Raw genomic sequence first — 5,945 nt, 5'->3', positions numbered from 1 at the left:
AATTGGGATTCAAATATTTCACCTATAAACTCAGTGTCATGCAGTCTTGATTGTTGTTCCATGAGTAAGTGCTGCAAAATGAGTTCCAATTAAGAGGTAATTGCAGTGCTGTTGAGCAGTAACAAGTTGCTAATGAAAATCCTGGGCTTATGATGGAACTGGGAGATTGCTTTTAAAATTAGGCTGCTTCACCAGTTTTGCTCTCTGTGGATGAAGGAATTAGACAGCATGGGTCTGGGAAGTCCTTGCTAATTACTCTCAAATCCCAGTGAAGTCCATTTGTGGCAATTATTGCCCTGTGATTGCCTTTGTACCATCTCATCTCACAAAGCTGCTCACAATTTCTATTTGAATTTCTCACAAACTGTGTTGTTTTGGCACCTTTTCACGTATTGGCACCTTGCCACATATTGTTATTTTTAGTAATTTGAGCCCAAGATAATTGACTGATAATATTTAAAGGTACAGTATGTAAGAATCTAATACTCTCCACCTCTGCTGCAAGGGAATAAAGACACACGCAATGATATGAGAGATTTGTCTCTCTCTCTCTCTCTCTCACCCATTGCCATGAATGTTTAGGTTGTTTAGGTTGCAATGTTGCCAGAGCACAAATTCACATGTAAACAATAAAAAAGATATAATTAATAAATAATGAAATGACATTATAAAAACTAAAGAAAGAGGAATAAAAACACAATATAGACCTATGTTACGTTAAAAATACACTTTGCTTTTTCAAAGGAACAATTAGCCTATTAAAATAACAAACATTATTAATGATAACAATGTGATAATTAAGTAACTTTATACAAACAACAATCCGTTTGTTGCATGAGGAAATACGTTTAGCTGCAATGATATGGCAGTAAGTAGGAGAGTTTCTGTGTGTCTGATGTAACTCGCTCTCGCACACACACTCTGTTTGGAGCAGGTTTTTAGTCTTTCTTCTATTGCTACTGGAATGAAGTTGGTTTAATATAATCTAGGCCTATACTGTGTGTGTAAATATATATATATACATATACTAATGAATAAATGTGGGGAGAGTCTCCATCGCCTTGTTGACACTTGAGGATCAGATGGGGATAAATGGTGTGTTGAATGGGCTGACAGGGCCTGAGAGAGAGACTGAACTGTTTGCATCCCTGGCTGTGGTTTTTTTCCACGTGGCGGGAGGGTGCTGTTCGCAACTTTTAGTGTTGCCAGCAGTGAAGATAGCTGTTCCTGTGTTAGGAGGGGAGGCACTCACTTATTGTGAGCCAGCTGCCAGGTGCAAGGAAGAAGGTTTTCGGAGACTGATGAAGTTTTATACTACACCAACATCTAAATTTGTGGCCACTGTGGGCATCTCAGGTGTTCCTATGGCAGAGCCAGTGTCTAGGAGCTCTACAGTAACCGTTGAAGGGTCAGATGTGCAACATTCTTTTCTTATCTCTGATAAAAGCCTGATTAATTTAATGGGGCGTGATTTACTGTGTAAAATGCATGCTACTCAGAGAGGAATCTGGATTTATTAAGTGCCTGTACCTGTGCTTTATGGACGGTAGCTGCACGAGGACACACACCCTTCCACGCCGACATGCTAATCCAGTCCGCAGCCGGGGTCTGAACCTGAACGGAGTGCACCTGTGGGCGCTTCCTGATTTACGGGAGATTTCATGTCCGCTCCCCACAGGGGGGTCTTGTCGTCAGACCCAGGGCAGATAAGTTTTAAGCTTACACATTTATGATGTTATGTAGTCTTGTCAGTAGTTTTGTGTCTTAGTCTTAATGAGTTATCTTAAATAGGTTTTAGTAAATTGACATCCGTTAGAGGTGTCTCTTGTCACAACAGGCAACCCCTCGCTGGTGACAAAGGGGGCCTTCTGCCTCCCCCTATTGGTAGAAGTGATTCCAACCAGCTTGTGGTTTGGAGTGGTCCTTATTAAATGTGGAGCATTCTTAAATGGTTGCTCAGTAGTTTGCAGTGTACAGGTTTCTGTGCGTTCTGTAGAGGTTCTTTTAGTGTGTGCAAAGTTCCCTTGCAGTGCTGTGTTATAGGGTGGAAGGACAGCCCCGGTGACCATTTGGGGTTGACCTTTGTGAGGGCTCTCTGCCTTGCTTGCTACATTTCACTGGGTTTTTTTGGGGGGATGATTCATTGGGGGGTAGCTTCTGTGTAGTGAAGCTTCATTTAATGTAAAGTAGCAAGTAGCTTAGCTTACTACATTTTACAAGTAGCTTTCCCAACACTTTTAATAAATTTGTTCAGTTGTGTGTCAAGAACTATCTCACCATTAACACTCACCATGACCCTCGGTCGGTGAGGGATCATGCCCCACTGTCCATTCACAGGGAGGAGATCAAACACTTCTCACTTCTTATAGGTATCTGGGTATCCACCTGGATAAACTCTTAAGCTGGAGTTATCATGTTGACTATGCATGTTCCCGTTTACAGCAAAGGCTGTATTTGTTTTTTTACGCAGACTGAGGGTGTTACATAATTTTTTATTTGATCAGGCAGTGATGGAGAGTGTCATCAGGTATGGGATGGCGGCGTGGTTCGGCAATCTCTCCACACAGTCCGAATCACAGTTGCAGCGCCTGGTACAGACTGCTATGAAGGTGATGGGGAGGACTGAAAAGCTCTCCCTTCAGTCCATCTATGAGCAGTCTGTACTCAGGCAGGCGTGAAGAGTACTGCTGGACCCATCCCACATTCTTCAAATGGAATACGAGCTCTTGCCTTCTGGCAGAAGGTACAGAATCCCAAAAACCAAATTGAACCGTTTTAAATACTCTTTCGTACCGACCTCCATCAAAATTTTAAATCAAAATTTTAAAAAGATCTGTACGCTGAGGCCTGGGAAGTGTGCAATAACTTGGTGGTTTTTTGTATTTTATTTTATTTTTATTTTTAGGGCCCGAGCACGACCGTGCGAGGTCCCTATTGAATTTGTAAAGATTATATTTATTTATTTATTTTTTTTTTTGCAAACATGTCAGAACTGGTGAAAAATTTCGTATTTTATGGGTTTCGCGCATGGGCGTGGCAAAATGACTCGCTAGCGCCACCTAGAAAATTGGAAAAGATTATCCCCTCGTTCACGTTCAACCTACATGTACGAAATTTTCTGGGGACATGTATCATATCAAGACGCACAAAAAAGCCTCAAGAACCCATACCCTAAAGTCAACAGGAAGTCGGCCATTTTGAATTTTACGGCCATTTTTGGATGATTTACACACTCTGTACTTTAACAAACCCCTCCTAGGGATTTAGTCGGATCGACGTCAAATTTTTGCTGTGCCTTCCAAAGGCATTGACGATGAAAAGTTGTGCTATTTGCAAGTTTTCGTCAATGTGGCGTCGATGATTCGCCATGAAACAGGAAGTTGTTGTAACTTCAGTGTACATACACCAAACTGTACATGTAGGATGAGAGTCCGCGAGGGTCCGCCCAACGCTGCTTGCAGCTTTAATTCAAAGTGCTTTACATAAAACATAAGCAACAGGAAAATATAAAAGTTTAAAAGCAACACAATAGGGAAATTGAAAAAATACACATTAAAAAAATAATAAAAGTTACAGTGCAGTGTACAATCAGGGTTAAAAGAATTATATGGAAAATAAAAACAGCCTGAGGGGTTGAGCAAGTAATTATTATTACAATTATTTTGAAACAAGAATAAACAGAGAAGTACACTTAATCTACTCTCTCTTGCTAGTCTGTACTCGGGTCCATAGCAATCTTTGGGTCCACTGAAACTCCAAAAACCCTCGGACACTACAGAGAAACCAGGACATGTCTGTCAACAGGCCACTTTGATCCAGTTATACTCTGGACCCACCTGTGCATTTACAGGTGGACAGAGGTTCCTGCAAATCACTCAGGCGTGAGATTTAAGACCACTTCCTTCACTCTGTTCCAGTGCAGTGTCAGTTATCATTTTACTAGTTAAAGGTAGTGGTAAAAAGAAAAATCTTTAGTCTTAATTTAAAAGAACTGACAGTTTCAGCAGACCTTCAGTTATATGGGAGTTTGTTCCAGATATACGGAGCATAGGAACTGAACGCTGCTTCTCCTTGTTTAGTTTTGACTCTGGGGACAGAAAGCAGACCTGCCCCAGATGACCTGAGAGGTCTGGAAGGTTCATAACGAAGCAGAAGATCAGAAATGTATTTTGGCCCTAAACCATTTAGTGCTTTATAAACTAACAGCAGGAAATCAATTCTTTGACATACAGGAAGCCAATGTAAAGACCTCAGAACTGGAGTGATGTGATCCACTTTTTAGGTCTTAGTGAGGACTCGAGCAACAGCGTTCTGAATCAGCTGCAGCTGTCTGATGGATTTCTTAGGGAGCCCTGTAAGGACGCTGTTACAGTAGTCGAGTCGACTGAAAATAAATGCATGGATAAGTTTTTCCAGGTCTTGCTGAGACATAAGTCCTTTAATCCTTGATATATTCTTCAAGTGGTAGTATGCTGACTTTGTAATTGTCTTAATGTGGCTCCTCAAATTCAGGTCCGAGTCCATGACTACACCAAGATTTCTGGCTTGATTTGTGGTTCTTAACATTACAGATTGAAGTCGAGCACTGACTTTCAATCGTTCCTCCCTGGCTCCAAACACAATAACTTCAGTTTTATGCTTGTTTAATTGAAGAAAATTCTGGCACATCCAGTCATTGACCTGCTCAATACAGTTACTCAGCACCCGTATGGGATCATAGTCCCCTGGTGAAATGGTTATGTAAATCTATGTGTCATCTGTATAATTATGATAACATATTTAGTTGTTTTTTATAATCTGAGCCAGTGGAAGCATATAAATGTTAAACAAAAGAGGTCCCAGAATGGAGCCTTGGGGAACTCCACATGTCATTTTTGTCAGCTCAGATGTGTGATTACCTATAGACACAAAGTAGTCCCTGTCCTTTAAGTAGGGTTCAAACCATTTTAGTACTGTGCCAGAAAGCCCAACCCACTTTTCAAGTCTGTCTAGTAATATGTTGTGGTCGACCGTGTCGAATGCAGCACTGAGATCCAATAATACTAAGACTGAAATTCTGCCAATGTCAGTGTTTAAATGGATGTCATTGAAGACCTTAACAAGAGCTGTCTCAGTGCTGTGGTGTGGTTGAAAACCTGACTGGAAGACATCAAAACAGTTATTTAGTGCCAAGAAAGAACTAAGCTGTTGAAAAACAGCCTTTTCAATGATTTTACTTAAAAATGGGAGATTTGATATGGGCCTATAATTGCTCATTAGTGACGTGTCTAGATTGCTCTTTTTTAAGAGCGGCTTGTGGGGAAAAAACCTGAGAGGAGAGACATGTTGACAATTTGTAGTAGATCTGAGGCCATGCATTTAGAAACATTTTTTGAGGATTTCAGATGTTGTATTATGTCCTCCAGGTATTTATGGTTAATAGAATCAAATTGTCTTATGCTATATGAATTGTTTTTAAGTGGACACAGGGACAAGACATATCCTGTTACTGACATGGAGGCACTGATTGCTTGTCTAATTGTTTGAATTTTGTCTGTGAAGAAGGAGGCAAATTCATTGCAGGCCCTGGTGGATAGAAGTTCAGAGGCTACAGACACAGGAGGGTTGGTTATCCTGTCGACAGCAGCAAACAGGGCACGTGCATTATTAGTGTTTTTGGTGATGATGTAAGAGAAGAAGGACCGCCTTGCATTTATAAATGCAAAGTCTCTCTTTATAGATGTCATAATGAACCTGGAGATTTGTTTTCCGCCACCTGCGTTCAGCTTTTCGACACTCTCTTTTTTGAGTTCTAACCAGCGTGTCATTTCTCCATGGAGATCTTCTCTTACCAGAGACCACCTTCACCTTGGCTGCTGCAATGGCATCAATAACATTTGTAATTTTAGAACTGAAATTATCTACAAGCTCATTGACTGAGACCCATGAGAGGGCGGGTGTTGAGG

This window comes from Micropterus dolomieu, linkage group LG13 (genome assembly GCF_021292245.1).
Source record: "Micropterus dolomieu isolate WLL.071019.BEF.003 ecotype Adirondacks linkage group LG13, ASM2129224v1, whole genome shotgun sequence".
Taxonomy (NCBI): Eukaryota; Metazoa; Chordata; class Actinopteri; order Centrarchiformes; family Centrarchidae; genus Micropterus; species Micropterus dolomieu.
The sequence above is the reverse complement of the archived record's forward strand: the minus strand, read 5'-3'. Positions refer to the sequence as shown.